General features: G+C 42.0%; 1 long non-coding RNA gene across 4 annotated transcripts in view; it reads right to left on the bottom strand.

The window, feature by feature from the left end:
* Nucleotides 1-24,356, bottom strand: part of LOC308581871 — a 429,226-nt gene that overhangs the window by 212,391 nt on the left and 192,479 nt on the right. Inside the window, exon 3 of one of the 4 annotated variants that reach the window (XR_014005340.1) lies at nt 16,931-17,241. The exons of 2 other annotated variants lie outside the window; for them this stretch is intronic. This is a non-coding gene — a long non-coding RNA (uncharacterized lncRNA). Of the gene's footprint in view, nt 1-16,930; nt 17,242-19,532; nt 19,649-24,356 lie in introns of those variants that run through there. One more of the 4 variants, XR_014005341.1, reaches the window with a different exon arrangement.

Genomic DNA, 24,356 nt, shown 5'->3' with positions numbered 1-24,356 from the left:
TCCACTCATCACCCTCCCGCATGCGAATGAGGTTGTACGCCCCCCGCAGGTCCAACTTGGTGAACACTCTGCCCTTCCGTACCTTTGCGAGGAGGTCGTCAATTCGGGGCATGGGGAAGTCCGATGGCCTAGTCACACTGTTCAAAATCCTGTAATCCACTACGAGTCTCTTTTGGGGCGTGTCCCGCTTCTTAACAAAGAATACGGGACTGCCCCCCACTGCCTTGGACTCCCGGATGAAGCCGCGCTGCAAATTATGATCAATGAACTCCTTGAGTTCTTGCAGTTCGTCCTCTGACATGGAATACAGTCTCCCTTTAGGCAGCGCCGCCCCCGGCAGCAGGTCAATTTTGCAGTCATATGGTCTGTGAGGGGGTAGCCTGTCTGCCTCCTTCTCGCAGAAAACTTCCAAAAATTCAGCGTACTTGTGGGGAATCGCTTGCAGCGTGCCTAGCAGCAGCTGTGACTCCTCTTCCTCTCCTTCCTGCCTGGGCACGATGCAGTGTTCAGCACAAAAGGAAGAGCCGAAGGTCAGCTGCCTCTGGTACCAAGCCATCGTTGGGCTGTGCTTGTCCAGCCAACTCATGCCCAATACAACGGGCGTGTCAGATAGTTGAGTGACGTTGAAGCTGATGATTTCTCTGTGATTCCCAAGTCGCATCACCATTGGTGGTGTCTGCTTCACCACTTGCCCCCCGAGCAGCTCCCTGCCATCCACCGTGACAACCTGCAGGGGCAGTGTGGCCGGCAGCAACTGCACAGCGTGCCTGTCGACAAAGTCCTGCCCTATAAAGTCTGCATTGCTGCCTGAGTCAATGGTGATTGGCACGTCTATGGTGATTCCATTGGGCAGCTGGAGAGATGCTGTGAGCCTCACTACTGGTTTGGGCGGGAGGGGGTTCACGGGCTGTAAAATCTCTGGGGACTGCGTCACTAACACGTCTGGCTGGGCCCCAGTGCCTCTTCCTCCAGCCAGACTGCGTCGTTTCCCTGCTGTGGTCCTCCTTGCTGCGTTGCTGCAGTCACCATTGCTGAGGCTGCAGTGAGCTTGTGGGGCCTCTGGGGACACTCTTTTGCCATATGCCCTGGTTCCTCACAGACGTAACACTTCCTGTTCCCTCTAGGAGGCTTCGCTTTCACTGCTGCCGGTGCTAGGGCTCTGGTTGCTGACTGAGCCCTTGCACCTCCAACCTCCATAGGTTCGGCTCCTCCTCCTGGCGGAGGCGTGGATTGCGCCCGCGCTGCTTCTCTGGGAAGGAAGGAGGGGCCCCCGGCTGGTTCGCGCCCTCCACGCCCTTCGTCCTTGCTCCACGGACGTCCTTCCAGCCTCACCCCCACTGCCAGTGCCCTCTGAACGACCTCCTGGGTGGTTCGGGGTCTCTCCCCCCTCGCGATCTCATCTTTAATCGAGTTGTGCAGCCCCTCCCAAAAGAGGTCTCTTACAGGAGCCGAATCTCTGTCCCATTCCAGGGCACTGACCAAGGCGAAAAAGCGGGCATGATACTGCCTGACGCTGGCCCTCCCTTGTCTCAGCCCATGCACCTCCTTCCGTGCAAGATCCACGTCAATACTTGATAAAAAGCACCCATCCATCGCTTTAATAAAGGCATCCGCATTCTGGAGCGCCGGATCCTTATCTCTCCATAAATTGCGTAGCCATGCTTTCGCATCCCCATGCAGATGGGACATGATGAACCCCACTCTCTCTTGTTCATCTCTAAAGTCTTTATGCAGCAGTTGCAGTGCGCACAGTACGTCGGCTCTAAAGTTGGGATACTGTTGCAGGTTCCCATCGAAGTGAGAGACCAGCCCGCCTGTCCGTCTCGCCAACCCAATTCCCTCCTGCCGGGGTGTCTGCTTTGTCAGCACGTCTAACCTGACCTGGAGATCCCTGCAGGCGGCAGCTGCCTCCTCCTCTCTCTTCCTGGATGCGAGAACCTCGGCGTTCAGTTGTGCCACTGCTTTTCTGAGGTCCTCTATCTGCTGCTCAGCCGTCATGTCGTCTGCCGTTCGTGAGCTCGCTAGTAGGCACCTGTTTCTCTCCCCTCCTCGAGGCTGTAGATGCCCACAATGGAGAGACGGAGCTTACTGTCAGAGTTGCTTGAAGATCCTAGCTCACAGAGGATCACGCTAGCCAGCGATCATTAAGTAAAAGTCTTTATTGAATTACAGTTTCCATTCTCACGCTGCTGCGCGCAAACTCTACGTCTAGTAGCTAGATCGGCGAAGCTCCGTCTGAGTCTCCGCCCCGTGAGCACCAACTTAATATCCTAGCCTTGCTCCACCTTTTCCGCCTGACTGTCCTCCTCTGGGTCCCTCTACCCCCCGGGGCCTCCTCCTTCCGGGATTCTTCTGACGCTGACCCGGACCCTCCTGCCTCCTTGCGCCGGGCTTTAGGACCTGGTTCCCTTTCGGGGCTGCTTACTGCGCCGCCTTCCTCTGCATTTGAACTTGGCGCGCGCGCCCAACCTTCCACCTTCCTCTTAACCGTTTCTTCGCTCCCCGATGGAGGTGTGGCCACTCCTGACTCATGCCCTCCCTCCTGTGGTGAGCTGCCAGCGCTTCCCCCCTGGCTCCCTTCCTCTTCCCTGCTTCCTGGCGGTGACGCTGGTCCCGATTTCCAGCTGCTCCCCCCTGAGTCCCTTCTGGCTCTATTTTCCTGGGGTGCCCCCCTTGCCCTGGCCACTGGTGCTCCTTTCTGTGAATCCTCTGATTCACTGGAAAGACTAGGAGATCTCGGGTCGTCGTCATCACTCATCTTTTCTTCTGCCTCCTCCCCTTCGCTCTCTGTTTCCTCCCTTGCCCGTGCCTCTGCTCCTAAACCCCTGACATCCAGCATAGTCAAGACCGCATTTTACCAGCTTCTTTACAAGAATATCATGGGGCACCTTGTCAAATGCCTTACTAAAATCAAGGTAGGCTATATCCACTGAGTTCCCTTCATCTACCAGGCTTGTAATTCTGTCAAAAAACGAGATCAGGTTAGTCTGACATGACTTATTTTTCAGAAATCCATGCTGACTATTGGTGATCACAGCATTCCTTTCTAGGTGCTCACAGACTGTTTTCTTAATGATCTGCTCCAGAATCTTCCCTGGTATTGATGTCAGACTGACTGGGCGGTAATTATTTGGGTCCTCTCTTTTCCCCTTTTTGAAAATAGGGACAACATTTGCCCTCCTCCAGTCTGCCGGGACTTCGCCTGTTCTCCAGGAATTCTCAAAGATGACTGCCAGTGGTTCTGAGATCACATCTGCCAGTTCTTTTAATACTCTTGGATGCAGTTCATCTGGCCCTGGAGACTTGAATACATCTAAACTAGCCAAGTATTCTTGTACTATCTCCTTAGTTATTCTGGGCTGTGTTTCCTTTGCTGAATCATTTGCTCCAAATTCTTCAGGTCGGGCATTGTTTTCTTTATCGGAGAAGACTGAGGCAAAGAAGGCATTGAGGAGTTCAGCCCTTTCTGTGTCCCCTGTTTGCATTTCACCATCTTCTCCTCTGAGTGACCCCACTGTTTCTTTGTTCTTCCTTTTGCTACGAACATACCCATAAAAGCCTTTTTTGTTGCTTTTAACCTCTCTAGCAAGCCTGAGTTCATTCTGTGCTTTAGCTTTTCTGACTTTGTGTCTACACGTGCTGGCTATTTGTTTGAATTCCTCTTTGGTGGTTTCCCCCATTTTCCATTTTTTGTACACATCCTTTTTTAATCTTAACTCAGTTAAAAGTTCTTTAGATAGCCACCCTGGCTTCTTTAGGCACCTTCCATGTTTCCATCTCATTGGTATTGCTTGACGTTGTGCTTTTACTATCTCCCTCTTAACAAACTCCCAGCCATCATGAACTCCCTTTCCTTTTAGTATTACTGTCCATGGGATCTCACCCAGCACTTCCCTAAGTTTTATGAAGTCGGCTTTCTTAAAGTCAAGAAATTGAGTCCTAGTATGCTTGGCTGCTCCTTTCCGCTGTATAGTAAACTTCAGAAGAGCATGATCACTCGTGCCTAATGATCCTTCCACTTCTACCCCACTAACCAGGTCATCAACATTGGTTAGGACCAGATCTAAAATGGCTGTTCCTCTTGTTGCTTCCCCCACTTTCTGGACAATGAAGTTGTCTGCAAGGCCAGTGAGGAATCTGTTTGACCTTATGCTCTTGGCTAAGTTTGACATCCAACAAATATCCGGGTAATTGAAGTCCCCCATTACTACTATCTCCCTTCCTTTTGCATGCTTGGCCATCTGTTCCAGGAAGGCATCATCTATGTCCTCCGTTTGGCTTGGGGATCTATAGTAAACTCCCACAATGAGGTCTCTGTTATTCTTCTCTTCCTTAATTTTGACCCAAATGCTCTCAATTTGGCTTTGAGGTTCTAAATCTTGGATCTCTTCACAGGTATACACATCCCTGACATATAACGCCACTCCTCCTCCTTTCTTGTCTGGTCTGTTTCTCCAAAATAGATTGTATCCCCCCATTATTACATTCCAATCGTGGGACTTATCCCACCAGGTTTCAGTGATGCCTATTATGTCATATTTAGTTTGCTGTACCAAGAGCTCAAGCTCATCTTGTTTATTTCCCATGCTTTGCGCATTAGTGTATAGACATTGAAGTCCATTAATCATTCCCCCAGTTGTCTAGCATCAGGCTGAAGGTGGGTTATGATTCAGTTCTGCCCTAACATCATCTGAGATATAAACTGTTTCATTCAAAAGCTTGAGCTACAATAAACCAGTTAGGGCATGATTTGGCCAAAGTTAAGCATAAGTTCGACTGATATCAATGGGAGAGTTAAAACATATGCTATGGCTGTAATCCTTTACCAGTCACCTCATAGAGGCAGTAAACTCAAAGAGATTTCTGAGTAGTCATGTATAGGACTGCACAGTTAATCCTTTTGCACTGAAATCAATGAGGCTTTTTAAAGCATTTTATTTTGGCTGGACTATTCTCCTTGTCTCTAAGGAGTCCCAGCGCTCTCTGTCATTTTTCTGGCACAAGGGCTGGCTTAAGAACATGGGAAGCTGTCTTGCACTGAGTAAGACCGTAGGTCTTTCTAATTCAGTATTGTCTACACTGACTGGCAGCAGTGCTCCAGGATTGCAGACAGGGGTCTCTCCTAGCCCTACCTGGAGATGTTGGGGATTAGACCTGGGACATTTTGCAAATAAAGCAGATGCCTTTCACCTCTTTTGAAATTTTGTATTAATAGCCTCTGGCATCTAAGCACATGAGGAAACTTACTGATGTGATGATTCTGCCTCGCCAGGTTGGACAACAACAAAACATTCATACGGCTAAACAATGCAAAAGGCATCCACTGGGCAATGCCTTACTTTTCTTGTCCTTAATATCACTGCTAAACTTTCTGTAACCTCATGTTTTGGAGTGAAAATGAAATTAATTCTGGTTGGTCTTCTGAAATAATGTAAACGGGTTGACCGTGATTACTGCAGCCTCTTGGTAGATGATTTTAACAAGGACCATATGGTCACCATATGACACTACTGCTTTCTCTACTCCACTTCCATAAACTGCAGATATTTTTTGCAGAAAAACTCCCCCCCCCCACTAAATGTCTGTGGGGGTGGGAGGGAAAATTGACCTCTGTCACCTGAAACTCTACATTTATATTTTAAAAACACTGCCTTCTCAAAATAAGTCAGGCTAGAATATATGGGAGGCCTTTGTTGATGCATGATACCAATTTAGTGAATTGGCATAAGGAGGAAAAGAATCAAAGCAGTAGCATCTTGTGGTTGTTGGGGGTTTTTTTGCTTATATTAAACAAATATTGCAAGCACATTGTTATATTAGACAAATACTGTAAGTTTTTGTTTGCTTATTTGTTCACTTGTTTACTTACATACAGAAAAGAAAAGAACAAGATAATAACCTAAGCAGGCAAACAATGAGTTGAACCAACTGCAATGAAACTGCATGTTTTGGCAGGCAGAATAGGCAGTTCTGTTCATAATAAAAGAGCACAAATCTGCTATGTGCAACACCTCCCTAATAGTCGGTACGAATCATAGGCAAATTGGGTTTGAAAAATTACTTTTGACCAAAACGCTGGCTGGGAATCAACAGCAAGTTTGAGTGGCTCTGTGACCCAGAATGGGAATCGATCTGGGGATAGGGACAACATTCCTGATGAAACCACAGGCTTGTTCACATTTTGCACTAAACATGGATACAAACCATCTCTACACATGTACAAGCATTCATGTGAAACAGTGTAACTTGTTGATTTTTACAGCTCAAACGACTGTATACAAAAGTTACACAGACTGTATGCTTGTTGAACATTAAATGTGAATAGCAGATCAACTACACAGCTCAACTACTGGTGTATACATGTACACAGATTGTACACATTGAATGTAATATGTGAATACATTACAACACAAGACTTTGGAAAATCCCCTGGAATGTTGCAGAAAAGCACAAGCCACCAGGCGCATGAGTGACTTCCTCTCTTTTCCATGTGCTTTCACAGTTTTGGCTTGGGGATCACACATTTCCATGGATGTAGAACTGAGAGATGGTGTCAGAACATTTGCTGGGGAAGCAAACAATGTAGGTCATAGTGCTCTGGACACACACATGCCCTGTTGTATGTAGCTTGAACCCTCTAAGAGTGGAGAAAGTCAAGTTTTCCAACACACACATACACACTGCGCTCTCTCTCAAGAATCTCCCATGGAAACCTCAAAAAATTTGCCCTGAATCCCAAGACTGGAAGCAATCAAACTGTCACTTTTCTTTTCTTTTTTCATTTTGCAAAGAGAGAGAGTGTGTGTCATAAATATTAATTTTGTTCTGTTAAGTGACTAACATATGAAAATTAATTCAAAGGCCACCAGAAGCAGCAGATTTGTTCTGCCTTACTTATAGCTCAAATTGTTCTGTTTCTATAAAATATGTTACCTGCACCCTTATGCAACAAATGCAATCGTTATGGACGCATGAAGCATAGTTGTTGTATGAATGCAAACTCACAGAATTAGTAGCACAAGGAAGCATCCAGTGATGACCCTCCATTTGTGCAATGGAAATAGGCTTGTGCAATGGAACTTCTGCTTTCTTTTCTCCTGCCCTCCATGCCACCAAAATATGTTCTGCAGGGTTCCTGATGACAGGTTTGCTATGTGTCAACTTCACCACCACCACACGCACTTTCTGTCCCAGTATGCTGCAGCAACTCAGCCAGATGGAGGTCAGGTAAGCACCACAACCCCACCATGCTGTCACTGATGTTTGGGGGTTTGCAAGAAGCTGCAGCAGGGAGAGGAGGAGGAAGAAGCCCAGTTGCTTGGTCGCACTAGACTTGATGTTGCCTACAGACCTCAGAAATCTTAGGACTTATGCACAGATGCATATTGATGACTGCCAAGTGGCTTTCACCTGCATGGTTGAATGCCCATCCACATTCAATGGCCGCAGACTGAACTTTGGTGCCACCAGCATTCTATCTTTGAGATCCTGGTGTACCAGCATCCTTGGGGAGCACCTCTCATTCCAGGCACTCATTTGTCAAGATGGGCAAATGTTATACGGGGCTATTCTTGGAACCTGAGACAATGTTTCCTGTTTAGCTAGGCTTAACTTTGCAGGCTTTCATAAGACAATGTTTTATGCATAATCACTATTACTGGAGAGATAACAGAACAGTTTACAATACAGAACTTACCAGAATTGGGGAGGATAAAGGAATGTAGCAGTGTGGGATATGAAATTTCTGAATTCAGTGACATCTAGTGAGATCTGGATAAGCTGTGTTTTGTTTTATTGTGAAACTTTTATGGCTGATGCTCATATATCATACTAGAATGGATGTCATAAATGTCCAGAAATAAAAATTTTAGTCATTTAACAGCAACCCATTTCTACTTCTCCCACTTTGACATTTCAGCAGCCACCATGTAGTATGGCCCATGCACAGCACACTTTACAAGTCACTTTGTACCATCACTCTGATTACTAAATTGTCGTTCCCTACCGCAAATAAAACCATTGATGCTTCAAGAAGCATCACCACCTTCCATTTATGGGTAATAAGAAGGGGCAAATTTGTTGGGGTAAAACGGGGGTTGAGGGGGATGCAGCCCTCTAGTCCTCTCTTGAGACTCTTCCCATTTCTTTGACCGGTGGGAATGTGCCCTTGAACTCTGACAACGACTCTCATTTGCTTGGATGGGGGATAGAGAGGGCTGTGGGAGTGTGTGTAGAAACTAGCTCTGTCTACATTTCCCTCTGGCCTTGCCCATGCTTATCATGTGGCCAACAGAAGATTGTCCAGAAGCGAAGGTGGACTCATGCTGAAAAAGATTTCTTAATCTTGGAGTAAAAAAGTGTCTTCAATGGGGAAAAGCAGAAGAGTTGGGGGCTCTTTTTAAAGAAATCTTTCCCAGTTTTTGCTTCTGTAATAAATTCTATGTGGCATGGGATCTGACATCAGTGTCTCAGCAAGAGTCATGTGGATAGCACAAGCTACATCTGCCATACCAGGTAGACATAAAGACATAGGCACAAGTCCAAATTCAAGAGGTTCAAAGATTACTGGGATGAGAGGCACTGAATGAGGACTTGTAAACCCTGGGAAAAAAAATCCATTGCAGAAGAGCAGCATATGATGAACAAGTGCAGATACAAGCCAAGAAGCATTAGGGGAAGAGTCAATGGGAATTTAAAGGAATGTTACATCGGGCTTGAAATGTGGTCTGGTTTTCGAAAGGGGTTTCTCTCCTACTGGGCAAGGCTAGGCCAAAACTATCTGTTGTCTGAGGGTAGGCAACAAATGACACTCCCCAGCCAAGTAACTTAGCAGGTCTCATTTATAGTAGGTTTCATTTTATTGGATGGGCTTTGTTTTTATTGTTTTCCAAGTTGCCCTGTTTATTACAAGATCCTGATGATATGGTCGTTAAAACTACTACTACTACTCATAGCAGCAATTTGGATAAGAATATTAATTATTTCTGTTCAATCTTTTTACATATGTCATGAAGCTGATTCCTTTTTTAAAAATTACTTTTAAAGCAGCATTCTATGATTTCATAGATGCGAGAACTAGAATCTAGCAACGTCTAAAACTTGTCCTGATGGGTCCACAAACAGCTCCGAACTCACCAGCAATTATAGAATGCCACCAGACAGGCATGATTGTGTGAACTGTTCACAGGCTGAAATCTGCATTTTCTCCTGTGTATTCCAAAATACGTTGTGCCCCTCTGAAAAGAAAATAATTGCTTTTGACATTATTTGACTGGTTTGATTTGAGCAGGCTGTAATTACACAGTACTGATCAGGTTTCCATAGGGGGTTCCAAATTCAGGAATGAATAGCACAAACATGAGGGTTAATCACAAACAGATACAAACCAGATTCTCCCTCCCCAATTCTTAGTCCCTGCTTTTAGACAAATTCTTGCAGACTTTGGAACACACAGAACAGCAAATGTTGCAAGAATAACTGGTGCATAAAAGTTTGGTGCAACTAGAAAAGAACTGCACTGTTTGTTGCTGATTTTGACATGCTTCTTGCCACAGCAAGCTTCCAAACTGTGCTCCACAGATGTGAGCTTCTAACTCACTTTGTGAAATTGGAGGTGGACGGGATTAGCACATCAAACCCATGGCCCTCAATTCATTTCTGACTAGCTTCAGTCCAAGGTATATTTGTCAAATTGTATTTCCATTTTATAAAAATACCCGGAGTGGGTATATGGATCTTGATGCTTGACTGAGAAAATATTTTCCAGCATCCTTAGATAACTGAAAAAGTAGTGATGCTGGTTAGCATCTAGCACTGGAGTAAAGAACATTTTTCAGTCCATACCCAATCAGCTGGTTAGAAGTTACAGCAAGCCCCTATAAATGTCATTTGCAGGAATCTGTTTGGGTTCAATCCACTTCTTGCAAACTGAACATAAGCAAGAAGAAATTAATTTCCACGGTTATGATAATATGACAATACTTGATGAAACACTTTTATTCAGGTGGGCTCTTGTTAACTCTATCAGATGTGTTGCTTTTTATCATAGATAGATTCAAGTTTAGGGCCATGCCTTATGCCGCACCTTCAAAAATCAGACTACATTATATCTGAGACAGCAACTCATTCTGCTGTCACCATCTAGTAAAGGGCAATTAAATGTGCCAGAAAGTGTGAACCTAACTTTAAAACCGTCATGTAAATTATGAAGTATGGCTTCTAGTATGAACTACACAAATAGTGGATCTGCAGCCTGATCCAATGTAAATGTTCCTGCAAGTAACTGAGTTCAGTGGGGGTTTTTCCAGTGTAAGCAAGCATGCAATAGGTGCTTTGTGAATCTGCCACATACAGGATTCCATGTCTTTCATATTAAGGTAACAAAGGCCAAAGAAATCCAAAACATTTCAGCTCTGACTCACTTAGAGCAGTTTATGTGATGAGTTTTTAGTGTAGTCAAGCCAGGAGGATTTCCCTACAGCCATTTCCTCTTAAACTCCAGATTAACTTTGTTTTCATATTTTACAATCTCCCTGTCAAACCATAGGAAAACATCATTCCTTTTCCATTCCTGCATCCATATTTTTACCCCATATTTTTAGTTCTCTACAGGAAATCACATCTTTCTCAATTCCTAGTAATATCACTTTAAATGTTGAAGTTTCAGAGTTCATTGTGTAATTGGAAAGTAAGACAGGCAAAGCTGTAAAAAAAAAAAAGAGCCAACTCTGCTCAGATTTATTTTATGTTTGATTGACTGGGGAAATGACTTTCAGTTGACATCTGAGCCAACAAGTTAGCTGAAATAAAATTTTGCTTAATACCTTTGCATCAATAATCTAGGCACAGCACCATTGATTGAAAATGTCTGATCAATAGAGTATTACTGACTGCCTAACTGTAACTTTGCCAGACTTTTTTTGCTAATTCTGCTGATGACCTTTTTACCACTGCGTTTCAGGTTCACCATTTTTTTCTCTTTGAAATTCAATTTGCTCTTTTTCCTATTATTTAAGGAATTTACACATCCAATTGATTTCATTCTACCTGGTACAGTATGAGTGTCAGATATAAAAGATTGTGTTGGCCTGGTACAAAGCTTTTCTAATTCCCTAGTAGGTATATAAAAATAAATTATATAATTTCATAATAGTAAGAGAAAAACTATTTAGGTGCTACATATTCACAGAAATCATAGTACTAGAAAGACCTCATTTCGTCCAGTCTCTTTCTGCAATGTATCCACCCTCGCCCAATAGATCAATTCATTTACTCAGGTTGGAGATGTGAAGGGTATGCCAAGTCAGATTATTGACCCATTTACCCTATGGGTAACCAGTGTGATGTCCTCCAGATGCTGGACTACAACTTCCATCAGCCCCAGCCAGCATAGTCAACGGTCAAGGATAATGGAAGTTATAGTCCAACAATATTTTGAGGACATTAAACTGGCTACTCCAGATCTAGGAGCAGCTCTCTAGGGCCTCAAGAGCATTTTCCTAAACCTGATTCATGAGCCCCTTTAATTGGAGATGTCAGGAATAGCACATGGATACCTCTTCAGGCCTTCTTTGGGGATCTTGATGCTTCATGGAGTCACCACACCCACTCTAGGCATGCTAGTGATGTTATGTCACTACTCTAACCAGGAAGTTAGAGCAGTGGTAAGGAAAGTGTGGTTTGATTGTTTAGAAGAGGAGAAAAGAAAACCTGGGGACAGAATGATAGATGATGTGGAAAAAGTGGTTGATAGATGTTGTCTCCCCTCTCCCATAACAGCAGTATCTCTGGTGTGGGACACCAGAGAAAGTAGGTGTTTTGCCTTGGTGGAGAATAATGTGTTTGTGATTCAGAGGCTGTGATAGCAGCACACCATCCTTCTTCTGGCAGTTCGTCTACCATTGATAGCTCTCATCTGTGGCTCCTAGAAGCTGTCAGCATGTGATAGTGGCCAGACCCTGGGTAATGGCTTTGACTGGTCGGCTAAACCCGGTGAGGGTAGTCTATGGGTCGGTGAGTTCGGGACTTGTCTATCCCTTGCATGCAGAGACAGGCTCCGGTGGATTGAGCAGGTGAGACCAATAGCAGGTCCAACAGTCAAGAAGGCAGTTTCTGCATGTGTTGTGAAATCAGCAGCAAATGGGGCTCATCAAACTGGGAAGGTAGCCCATCTAGGAGAAGGAAAATGCTGATTCTAAACCACTGCTGCCTTGCAGCTATACTCACTCATGAGAAAAAGGACAGGACAGAATGTCAGCAGAAGTGCTTTCCATATAAAGAGTGGTATGAAACAGGGGTGTGTTCTTGTCTCAACTCTCTTTGGCTTATTCCTCTTCCCAGTGCTCTCATATACCTTCAGCTCAACTGAAGATGGTGTGTACTTTCATTCAAGGAGCAATGGGGGTCTGTTCAACCTGGCACATCTTTGTGTCAAGACAAACAGGTGGCAGGTCCTTAGCTGATAGATGTTGTTTGCAGATGACACAGCCTTGACAGCACACTCTGGGGAAGCTCTACTCATCAACCATTTTGCACAAGCCTGCAGGGAGTTTGGCCTTACCATCAGCCTGATGAAGACCAACATATTGGGTCAGGACATCCCCAGCGCTCCATGCATCAACATTGGTGACCACATGCTTGAGGGGGTAGGCAATTTTGTATGCCTGGGTTCCACCATACCCAACAACCTCTGCATTGACACTAAGCTGGACAAGCATATTGGCAAAGCAGCTACAGCAATGCCTCACCTCTCCAAGAGGGTATGGAAAAATGTGATGCTTACTGCCTGGAGACAGGCAGTCAGGTCGTGCATCCATAGCAATGACCAAAGAGGAATGACCTCTAGGAGGACAGAGAGAAGAAACGTCATGGTACTTCTGCAGCAACACAAACAGATGCCTTTGTCTGCCCCAGCTGCAACAAAACAGGACTCTCCCATATCAGTCTCTATAGCCACAGCAGTTTAACTTACTCCTCAAAAGTGCACTCCTCCATTGTCACCCAAGACAGATGCATGCAAACTATTTCACGTTCATTGCTTGCAAAAATATGTATGCACCTGGCATAGATGATATACTTGATGAGAGGAAGAATGTTCTTTCAGCTAACCAGCCTCTATCCCCTATTCCTCTCTGCATTTTCCAGTTATTGGTATGATTTAAATATCTGCAGGACTGAATGTATTCCACATAGTCTGTGGAATTGCCTGAGATTACATAAATCATAGCTGGAAATCAGTCCGATTATCGCCAGTCTTTTATGGGGAGGTGAAGAAATACAGACATCACTGAAATGGACTTTAATAAATAAATTTATTACAAGATAATTGGGCATTTAATAGTTACATGAAAAAAACTCATCCATATTTCACAACCCCATGTCAAAGTATGTCTGACTAGAATATCTGAAGCTCTCAGGAGCATCCACATTAAAAGACTGAATAGAAATCATAAACTGTAAAATTAATGAAACCGTTATATATTAAGCCAGAAAGTGTGAAAAGCAACACAAAATTGGGCCCCTTGGGAGAAATTGTGGCTAGTACATGATCTGTAAAAGATTGGCTATACATTTCTGAAGGTTTTCTTTTTTTTAAGAAGTGATTATGTAAAATGGATATGCTACTTTTCCATTAAATAATCTGAGGTGATCGTTTAGATCTGAAATACTGTCCCTTTGCTAATTGAAATAACCGAACATCATCTGTGTCAATCAAAGGGTCTTGGGATGCTTCATGAATGGAAAAGCTGTAAAGTCTGTTGCAAATCCCTTTCACATCTTTATCAAGCTTTCATTGATTTCACCAGGCCTTGCTTCTAAGTTCATGGTTGCATGATGTACTACAGTGAATTTCGATGGAAATTTGGTGACTGCCAGTGGATTTGACCATCACATAAGCAGGATTGGCCACTTTCACAAAAATGTGTCCAAAATGTGAGGGATCATGTATCTTTTTACAAAATACATCTGGAACTGAATGTTGATATTAATCACATTTTGGACATTCATACCCACCAGGAGCTGTGCATTCACAATTGGGGGTCCAATTCTCTGGAACTCTCTCCCAGCTGCTAACAGATAACAGTGTCCCCTCTCTATTGAAACTTTGGCACTTACAAAGAGGGTTTTTTAAAAAAAACAACAAAAACCAGCAGGCATTTAAAGTCATTTCTGATTTTATAGTTCATTTTTAACTGATTCTATTTCTATTGTACTTGTTAAGCTTACTGTACACTACTTAGAGATTATTGTAATTAAGTGATATATAAAGGGTCATAAAACACACATAGAGGAGAATCTGTAAATGGAATATGGAATAGCCAACCAGAGGCTATAATGGCTGGGAATGTCCTCTAGGCTTCAGGATGTGTCTGTGAGTTTGCTGACAAGTTCAAAGAGGATGGGATGTGCATGGCAGGTAAGCTGAATGAGAGGTGTTATGGCTTTTTTAAAAATATTTTTTATTATAGGTTTTCTTAGGTTACAAAAGTATGCGCATTGTCTCTTTTAGGTTTTTAGCATGTCATATTGTAGTTTCACATCTCTGCCCACATTTGCTGTGCTGAAAGTTAGACCCTGTTCCCGTAACTGTTTGAGCCCACACTCAATGTGTGAATGGCTTTGTTTTTCTAGAAACACTACCATTTTTTAAAACTGGTGTCTATCAGCATGCTGGTGCCACATATTGAATTAAAGCTTCAATAAGTCATCCAGTCTAAGTCTACAATAATTGGTAAAGTGGTATTTTCATAGTGAATCAAACTGCATTCATTAGGCAAAGCACTGGCTTCCTTAAAACATTTTAATAGAAAAATGAATCTAATAATTATGGGGGAAACGCCACCAATTTTATATTTTGTGAGAAGGTGGCCAGAAACCTTTTTCGAATGGAATGAAATAAAGAATCATCTTTGATTTTAGGAATTATACCATCACTCTGATCCAGTTGTTTCTTGAGGAGCAGAAGGGCACACACCTGTCTTGCAGTGGTTTTTTCATTCACCTTAATAGTAGAATAAACAACGAGCACACAGGGATGGGAACAGTGAAAATCACCTTCCATTAAAGTGAACATGGAAGCTCTGCCATGCACATGTATAGATTCATGGATTGGGGGCTATCCATCCTTTTTATTATTTCAGCAAGCTTTTTACTTTTTTGTGACCTCATGCTTCTACATTCTTTAATGGACTATGCTGGTGCTTTTAAATAGGTATGTTTTCTTACTCCTGTTTTAGTATTTAATGCAGCTTTTAAATTTCATGTTTTTGATTGTATTGTTTTAAGCTTTTATAAGGTGCTTTGGATGTTTTCAAGAAAAAAGCAAAAGCAAAAAAAAGCATACGTTTGTGTGACAAAGGGCCATTCACAGCCAACTTTCAGTTGTGTTGGAGGGGGGCAGGTAACCTGCTTGACAGAGAACAACCCTCCACTTGAATGACCAGCCCTCTGTTTGAATTGCTGGCCTGTCCAAGTCTAATTTAAAGATCAAGGCCTATATGAAGGAAGAGGAGGAGGGGCCTTGACATTACCCACCAACACCTGAACAGCAGTCTGAGCAGGGCACACAGGTCATCTGGTTCCTGTTATGAGGAGATGCATTGCATTTCCATTTAATTCATAGTAATTATTTCGAATTTGTTGTCTATGTATAAATTATGCAAACATTATGTGAATCTTTGCCCACTTTTTCCTCCTTTTGGAGGATGCATTAAGTGGCTGTTCTAAGTTGGTTTCAGCAGGGCTCTACTGGGTACAGTAATCAATGAATCCAACTCTGTTCGGTATTCATGGGCAAGATGGGCAATGTATGGTGAGAAGCTGGTTCATTGCGAAAGGCAGTGAGACTCTAGCACTCAGCAATGGCCAGGAATTGCAGAGCTTTCCAAACACAAGACAAATCTAGAGTGTGCCCAGTCTTAAAAATGCATATAATTGTTGGCTATATCCTACAGTAATGTCAATGACATGATCTCTATTGTACTACACAAGCGTAATTGATGGCTATAATTAACATCAGGTCACACTTGCCTATCTTGTATTCAAAGAGTTGTCTTTAGAGTATCATTTTATTGGCAATGTGTTTGTGCCAAAAATATGCATCTCAGATATATGGCCATGGAGTCATGCTGGTGAGTTTGTAATCTACAAATGCCCTTCAGACAGATTCCTCTCTCTGCGGTGACCCACACTTACCCTAATCTGTCTATCTACAAACACAGGGGGGCCCAGAGACTTTCAGCCTGTTATGCCCACTAAAGAGCAGGAAGGGGGTGTGCTGTAATATTCTCCTTAACAGTGGGGTGGGAGGGTGAGGGTTATGAGAGTAACAGTGTATGCAGAACTTGTTGCTGTGTGTGAACATCCTGGGATTAATTCTTTGAGCCTTTCACATGTACAAGTTGACCTGTTAGACACAAGAGATGCTGCACCCATCTCTTTACACCAATTTGTTTTAATAGTAATTTGACTGAAAGCTATACAAATTGACATTTGTGTTGAGGATGTGTTTTCTCTCCTTCTTGTCCCCCCCCTTTTTTTTTTGATGAGCAAAAGATCAGATCAGTTCTCCTTTAGGCTCTTGCAATTAACATTTCCCAAATTGGGTGCGATGAAGTGCACCACTTTTTGATTATCATGTAGCTTTGAAAGGATGGTTGGTTCTTCAAGAAAAGATTTTGCCAACCTGGTGCCTGCCCCCCCCCCCCGATGTTTAATGAATTAGGAAGGGAACAGGGATAGAGAGGAGGAAAACCCTGCTATCTGAGTTCTAGCAACATGAGATTTCAACCTGTCTTGAATTTCCCTCAGTGTTTTTTATTTGTTTTGGTTTTTTTATTTCATTTTGAAGCTTCAGATCAGGGAGAGATGCTGACACCATGGAAATAAGGTGAGCAAGTTGTTTGTGTCTATGTGCAGCTGTTAACAGCCTCCAACCCACACCCAACCCTTTTGCTTTATCTCCCAAAGGTTTGTAGGCAAAAAAATTGATGCAGCGTGAACATTGCCCGAATGTTCAGTGCCAAGTCAGTGCAGAGTTTAGAGTGAAGAGTCGAGGTCAGTACACATGAAAGAGGCCATTTTAATTTTATTTTCTCTGTGGCAGGCTCTAGGCACAAAACAATTTATCTGTAATTGCGTTTTGCCATGAGGATTTGGGGGATTTTCTTAACACCACAAAATTGGCTCCAGGACAGCAGTGCAGGATAGATGCTCCCAGATCCAAATTGCCATGCGGGATAACTATGGGATTGAAACAACATTAAACAGTGTGTGGTAGATACAGAATGACAGGTAGACCTAGCCAGGTCCCCAAAAATTTTAATTAGTGGAACTAGAAAATACTTGACTTCCCAAATGCCATTCATAGCTAATCTTGAAATACCAAAACAACGAAGGGCTTTCACTTTGGCCCGTTGTCAGGCCCGCCCACCCCCCTTCAGAAATTCAGAAAGGCCATTACAGGAAGATACCTTAAGAGGAGAGGAAATGTCCATGTGGCTCTGGGCAGCAGGAAACAACAGAGCATGCCCTTCTTCATTGCCAGTATTATATAGACATTTGAACTAGGTTTATCCAAACCATCTTATATAAGTTTCCTGGGCATTCAGAACAACACAACATCTCCCTATTACTACAGGACGAGAGCCCAGAAGTCACATATTCAGTCGCCAGATTTTGCGCTGCCATGATAGATATTCGACGAAGAACGGTCTATGCTACAATTCAATCCTAAACTGAAGGCCCATATTGTTAGATCCACACTTCTGAAGCCCACCCCATATAGCTGTGTTAACCGATCTTTTAATTTTTCTCATAAATTTTTACTCACCCATTATCTATGCTTAATTAAGTATTCATATGTATATGTTTAAATCTACGTTTGGTTCTTGTTCCTATTTATTTAATAATTATTCACTTAGATTCATATTGTTATGCTATTTATATAGATGTTTTGCTTGTGCTGGTCTATGACCATAATAAAGTACTTGACTTGACTGTGGGATTGGTGAGGATATGGTTTCTACAGTAAGACCACCAGCAAACCAATGAGCCTCTCTGCCAAATAGCTACTCTGCAAGTTGGTTAACATATTATTTATCTGTTTATTTCCTATATGAATTATTTCCCATGAAGCATCATTAAGTGATTTTTTAAAAAAACTTACATAAAAACAGTTACATATATAACAGCAATTACAACTATTGCATGTATAAAAACATGTATACAATTGCATGTATAAAAACAATTACCTGTGTGTGTGTCAACAGCTCATACACATAAACTATTTACTCCTTTTTACTTATTTACACATATTTGACAAAAGAAGCCTCACCCCCTCTTAGTAACTAAGCTACTTAAATCCAATGCAGCCTCCACTTGACCCAAAGAACTCCATTTAGAAGGTTTATTGAAAGAGGAATGTCTTTAGCAGGTGTCACACAAACAATAGAGAAGGTGCCTTTCTGATACATAATGGGAGGGTGTTCCAAAGGGCGGGAGTGCCATCGCACTAAGGCCCAATTCCAACATCATGCAGAACAAACCATCTAATAGCATGGCATTTGCAGAATCCTCTCTCCTGCAGAACCCAGACCCTGCAATCATCACCTGAGGCCCTTCTTGTGCCTCCTCCAGGAGAAGTCCAGAGGGCAGCAACATGAGAACGGGCCTTTTCTGTAGTGGCTCCACACTTGTGGGATGCTCTCCCCCGAGAGGCTCACCTGCCACCTTTTTTATATATCTTTGGGTGCCAGGCAAGAACATTCCTCTTATTGCAGGCCTTTGGCTAATTTAAAAATATATGGTCCATCAAACTGCAGGGGGGATATATTTTTTGTTGGTTATTATGTTATGTATCTTTGTGTTTTTATATTGTAAACTGCCCTGTGATCCTTGGATGAAGGGCAGTATTGAAACAACAACAACAACAACAACAACAACAACAACAACAACAACAACAACAACAACAACGTGAGATTATCATTTATCATTGATATTTTATCGTTCTTATCATTGCTTTAGTCATGCTATGCTTTTGGCAGAACAGGCTAGTTTTACTGTGAATTTTGTATTTTAACATGTTCTGTATGAAAAATGTTTTTCTATTGTTTTGAGCAGCCATGGTATTACCAGTGAAGGGCAGTAGAGAAATGGTTTTAGTAAATAAATATTGACTACTTTGACAGGCAGCAGCACTCCGGGGCCCCAGGCAGAGAGAGGCCTTTCTTCTCACCTGATCTGTGAGATGGTACGGATTGAACCTGGGACATTCTGCACACAAGGCATGGGCTATACCACTGAGCTAATTTGCCCTCAAACTGCTTTTATGTATGTATATATTTTTATTAACCACAAATGGACTCAGTTTAGCTACTGGTTTTTCTTTCCTTCATTGCACAGCTGGTGTTGCAATCTGAATGACTGTATTATTTTTCTATTCCTCTATTAGCCCTTAAAATGTACAGAAACCGCTTACATTTGGTGTCTCTTCTTTTTCATTCTTGTTTTAAATGTAGTAGACCTTTCTTTGGCTTTGCAAAGTTCCATCCAAGAAAAAACTTTCAAATGATGCCTCTGAGCTCCAGAACTCTGCTGTGGATGGACAGCTAATTCTCTCTCTCTTTGTGTCGCTCTCCTCGAAGTGGCCCTACACAGTTCACATCATGATTATTGAGCACTAATTTCTTAAAGCTGGAATAATTGAGAAAATGTCAGAAAGATACCAACCAAAAAACAAAAAACAAAGATCTATTTGGAAAGGGCACACAACATGTTCGTTTTTGTTTGATAGAATTGTCATAACAAATGAGGAAATATTCAAGGATTTTCAATTCTTAGTAATCTTCTGCAACCTTAAGAGGATGTGAAGATGTTGGCAAAATCACACTCTACATTTTTGTCTTTTGTTTTACTATGGCTTTATACATTGTAATATCACCGAGACTGGGATTGCTGCGAGCCACTGAAAATAGTTGCAATAAAGATGGCACTCCATACAATCTTGGCATTATAAAATACAAAATGAAAAATAGCCCAAGTCAAGTATCAAGTATAGAATCCCCTATAGAAGAGCCAGCAAAAATACAAGTTTCCTGACTTGCTTTCTTTTCCATTTTTGTTTTATGATAAATGAAAGTGATTGGACCTGCTCTAACACACAGTTACACTAGGCTACAATAACATTAAATGCAAGTACTAATAAATCTTCTATCTTGTGATTCCTTTTACCCTTTCCTTCCCCCTTCCCCCCACTGTAAATGATACGGTTGTTTCACCCGTATGCAACAACATGAACTAAGCTGGTAGGATTATATCAGTCCTCCCCACTGCCTATGGCAATCTTTTTGCTATCCCATTCAAAATTCAATTTAGTAAATACATTTCTTCCTTGAACACTATCATCAGTAGTGGCACTACCACTCACCCCATGGGCTTCCTAGAGGAGGTTAGGGATGCTGAGCAGCACCTCAGAAATGGAATGTGCTGCTTTACGAGGCATGTCTAATAGGGAGGGTATTTGGGGCCTCGGCAATGCCATGCGGAGGGGAGAGACTGGCACAACCGTTTGGTAATCTGTACCTGCCAACTCTGTTATTGTCAAGCACATGTTTGGGGCTAGAAGATCAAGGCCCCTGTTGGTAAGAAATCTGAGCCTTGCTCCTTTACTGACTTCATTCCCATGCAGATTATTTTTTAAAAAACAGACTGTTGAACTATTAGTGATAGTGCCCCCCCCCAAATGCCCTTTGGTTTTGTATTGTCTGTATTACATAAATGTATTATATGGTATTTGGGAATGGGGTTGTTTCATTTGTTTTGCTGTATTATTGATTTTTTAGAAGTAACCCACCCTGGGATCTTATGATGAAGGGTGGATGACTATTGCTGTAAATAATAATGTTGGGGTGGTATATATACATGCATGTACATGTATGTGTGTGAATAGGTAGACATATTGAATTTTCATTCCTTAACACTGTCAGAATTTTCTGTCTACAGTATGTATACACTTTGATTTCCCCTCACCTACCCCATTCTAGTTTGGCAAAAATATGTTTTGTTTTGTTTTTTGTTTTGTTTTGTTTTAAGGATCTTCCCCCTCCCCTGACAAACAATAGAGAAAATGATTGTCCATTTTCTGTATACTTTATTGCTTTCACAAAGCAAACATAACAAACAGATACAGAACTCCCACCCAAAGAGCTGTTGGACAGAGCTAGGAGAGTGATCAATTGCTGGGATCCGGCCACCATAATAATGAGGAAGGAGGAGGGTGCACAGTGGCCGTTAACCCAAGATAATGATCGAGTGGTAGTATAGTAAACACACTCTGCATTCGTCCAGGAAATGTCATGTACACTGTATAATATAAAGGGAAGTGATCGAGCGTATAGATATACAAATACTGCCAGTGCCACCCAGCCTGGATGTGGCATAAAAGGAGCCTGATTAAGTAGTCTATGATAAACACATCATTGTAGTCTGGAAAGTATTAATATTTTTAGAGTCATTTAATTCACCACCACACTGAGTTCTTCTGTAACATTCCAATGTAGCATTTTTAAGGCTATGGGCATTCAATTCTTTTTCTTGTATCACAAGGTTGAGAGTGTCTTTGAAGGTCACATAGTACAGTCAGCTGCTCAGAAGTAGGATCTTTGATGCAGCAAGGAAACACAATTGCAAGGCTGAAGTCTTCATCACAATGCCCAACCCCTGTTGCAGGAAACACCAACTCCCACACAACACAAAGGAGAGCAAGTAAAGGCAACCAAATTCTGGAACCAGCCAACACCACGCTGCTGTTGCAGAATTTTGGCAGTCCATTAAAATGGTCCACCCATGGCAGAAACAAAACTAATAGCTCATTTATGGTCACTTTGGACAGTTTGTTTGCTTGTTTGTATTTATATCCCACCTTTTCCTCCAAGGTCCTATGATCCCTATTAACCATTCTGTAAGCAATGACCACACCCCTTTTTAACTCACACCTCCTCTTTATGTTTGGAGTGTGATTGGAAAGGTTCGGAGAAGTGTAGGTTGCAGGTTTTGAAAGGTCCTAGGTGATGACACTGACTATGGGACCCACTCCCTCAGTAAGTCTACCTCCTCACTGCCATAATCACCAGAAGCTGCTGCACATCTTCCTCATCATTATTTCCACTACACTGGCTGCCAGGGAAAAGAGCCAATGAGCAAGCAGGCAGTAGCATCTACTTCTCCTCATTCTCACCATCATTGTTGGCTAGAGTGACTGGTGGGGGTGAGCAAGCAAGCAGGCTGTAATAGTGATGGGGTAAAACAATTCCAGGGAGCTCTTTCAATGTACTCTATCTTAGATATCCAACCATGCTGATCCTTGATGTTTGCCCTGGTTCAGAAGCAGGTTGTGGGACATGTCAAAAATAAGAGCTTTCATATACAAGGCTGAGCCTCCACATGAAGGTTGCCCTTCTTACAATAATGCATTGGTTATCTGTTCCAAAATTGTCTTAACAAAAACCTGATTGTCACATTTGTTGCTACAAATGGTCAATGAAATAAAATATGTGAGTATGGAAGGAGTAGGAGAAAGGCAAATGGCTGTTCCTTTTTTGTTCTCTGGAACAGAAAACAAATTCTAAAGCTGAACTTGGCTTGGAGGAAATATAGTCTTTGAAAGGGAGCTCTGTTTTGTCCTACAATACAAAACCTATTAAATACTTGGTGTGATGTGGTAAGATTTTGTCTGTCGCCTTTTCTATCCAAACACATGGGAAACAAGCTTAACAAAGTAAAGGGAAATGTGGAGTGGGGACTTTCAAAGTAAATGGATATTAATATTTTCCTATCAATACATAAAAGTGCACTCTTTTTTATGACTGCCGAAGATTCTGCGGTACTTAGGATTTTGAAAACCCTTTCAAAACTAAGGTCTCTTTGAAGTCAGAAGGTTTATAGTAATTAATGACATAATAAAAAAATGGAGTCAGGGTGATCTATGTCTCCTTGCTTCATGTTCCAAAATGTCTGTTGGCAAAGCCCGTATAACTATGTACTTTGTAAAGTTGCTGCAAGACCCCATTTTGAAAAGGAGAATGCCGGTAACCAAGCCCACTTGAACAACACTAAAATCACATGCCAGTGGGCAATGTAAATGAAATAGTTACTTTGATAGCAACATGAATTTCACTTGCAAACTTCTAAGAGATGGTAATAAACAAAGGATAAAGAAAATGTTATTGAAATACTTAACTGGTGCTCTTACACACATGCACTTTAAAGGATTCCATGGGAGATTCTAAACTCTATATACATTTTTATGGAAAATTTAAATGAATATCTGTCTAATCTCAAGTGCATTTGATTTCTAAAAGGACAATTTTGATGTTCCGTGTTGAATTATTAAGTAAAAATATTCAGTTATCAGATAGTTAATTAAGTGGAACTGACTGTATTCATTAAAATATTTGTTCCAAACAAATGTATTTAACATTCAGATATTATGCAGAATAGGTGACAATTGCATATCTCCATGGAGATCAATAATGGTATTCAGATCATTGTGTAAAGAGTCTGCAAGTTTAATGCAGAGAGAATGTCATTATTATTTCTCTCTTAATGATGGTCATTATGCGCAAACACTGATTGAATTCCATTTGTTACCTGCATTTGAGCTGAGAGGAATAATTACAATTTAAGTGTCTCCATTAAAATTCATAAAAGAATATGAATGCAAAAATTATACTTGAATCTGACAAAATATACTTTGAGGATATAAATTGTGTTTTCTGATAGGCCTCTTAAAAGTATTAAAAATAGCTTCATTTTAATAGGACAGCATATAAAGATCATGCATTATCACCTTTATGTTAATTCTCGTAATACATGACTAATACTAAAAAAAGTAAAGAAATTAACTTTGAAAAGTAGAAATTAACAAAACAATGGGCTGCTTGACTTCATGCATTTGGACTGAGGTTATAGTGTCCAAGTCTCACAGTACCCAACTCACTAGTTAATAGCTAGGTAACTAGTCTTTTTGGGGGCACTGTAAAAATTAATCCAGCCATCCTTTCTGTGGTCTGTTTCATTTTTACATCAGTTAAATAGAATATCATTAGTGGAGCCATTTAAAATCCCCCCACCCCAACATACACATACACTCTCTCTCTCTCTCTCTCTCTCTCTCTCTCTCTCTCACACACACACACACACACACAGAGAGAGAGAGAGAGAGAGAGAGAGAGAGAGAGAGTGCTTTTCTCTGTTGCACCAGCTGCTTCCTGCCCAGCAAGCACCATTGAAATACTTCTTATTAAGACTGAAGGCCCTGATTCTAAAGGCAGGTAACCAGCCTCTTGTGACTTCAGCTC

Source organism: Podarcis bocagei, assembly GCF_964188305.1.
Source record: "Podarcis bocagei genome assembly, chromosome: 1".
Lineage (NCBI taxonomy): Eukaryota > Metazoa > Chordata > Lepidosauria > Squamata > Lacertidae > Podarcis > Podarcis bocagei.
This window is presented reverse-complemented; position numbering and strand designations above follow the sequence as displayed.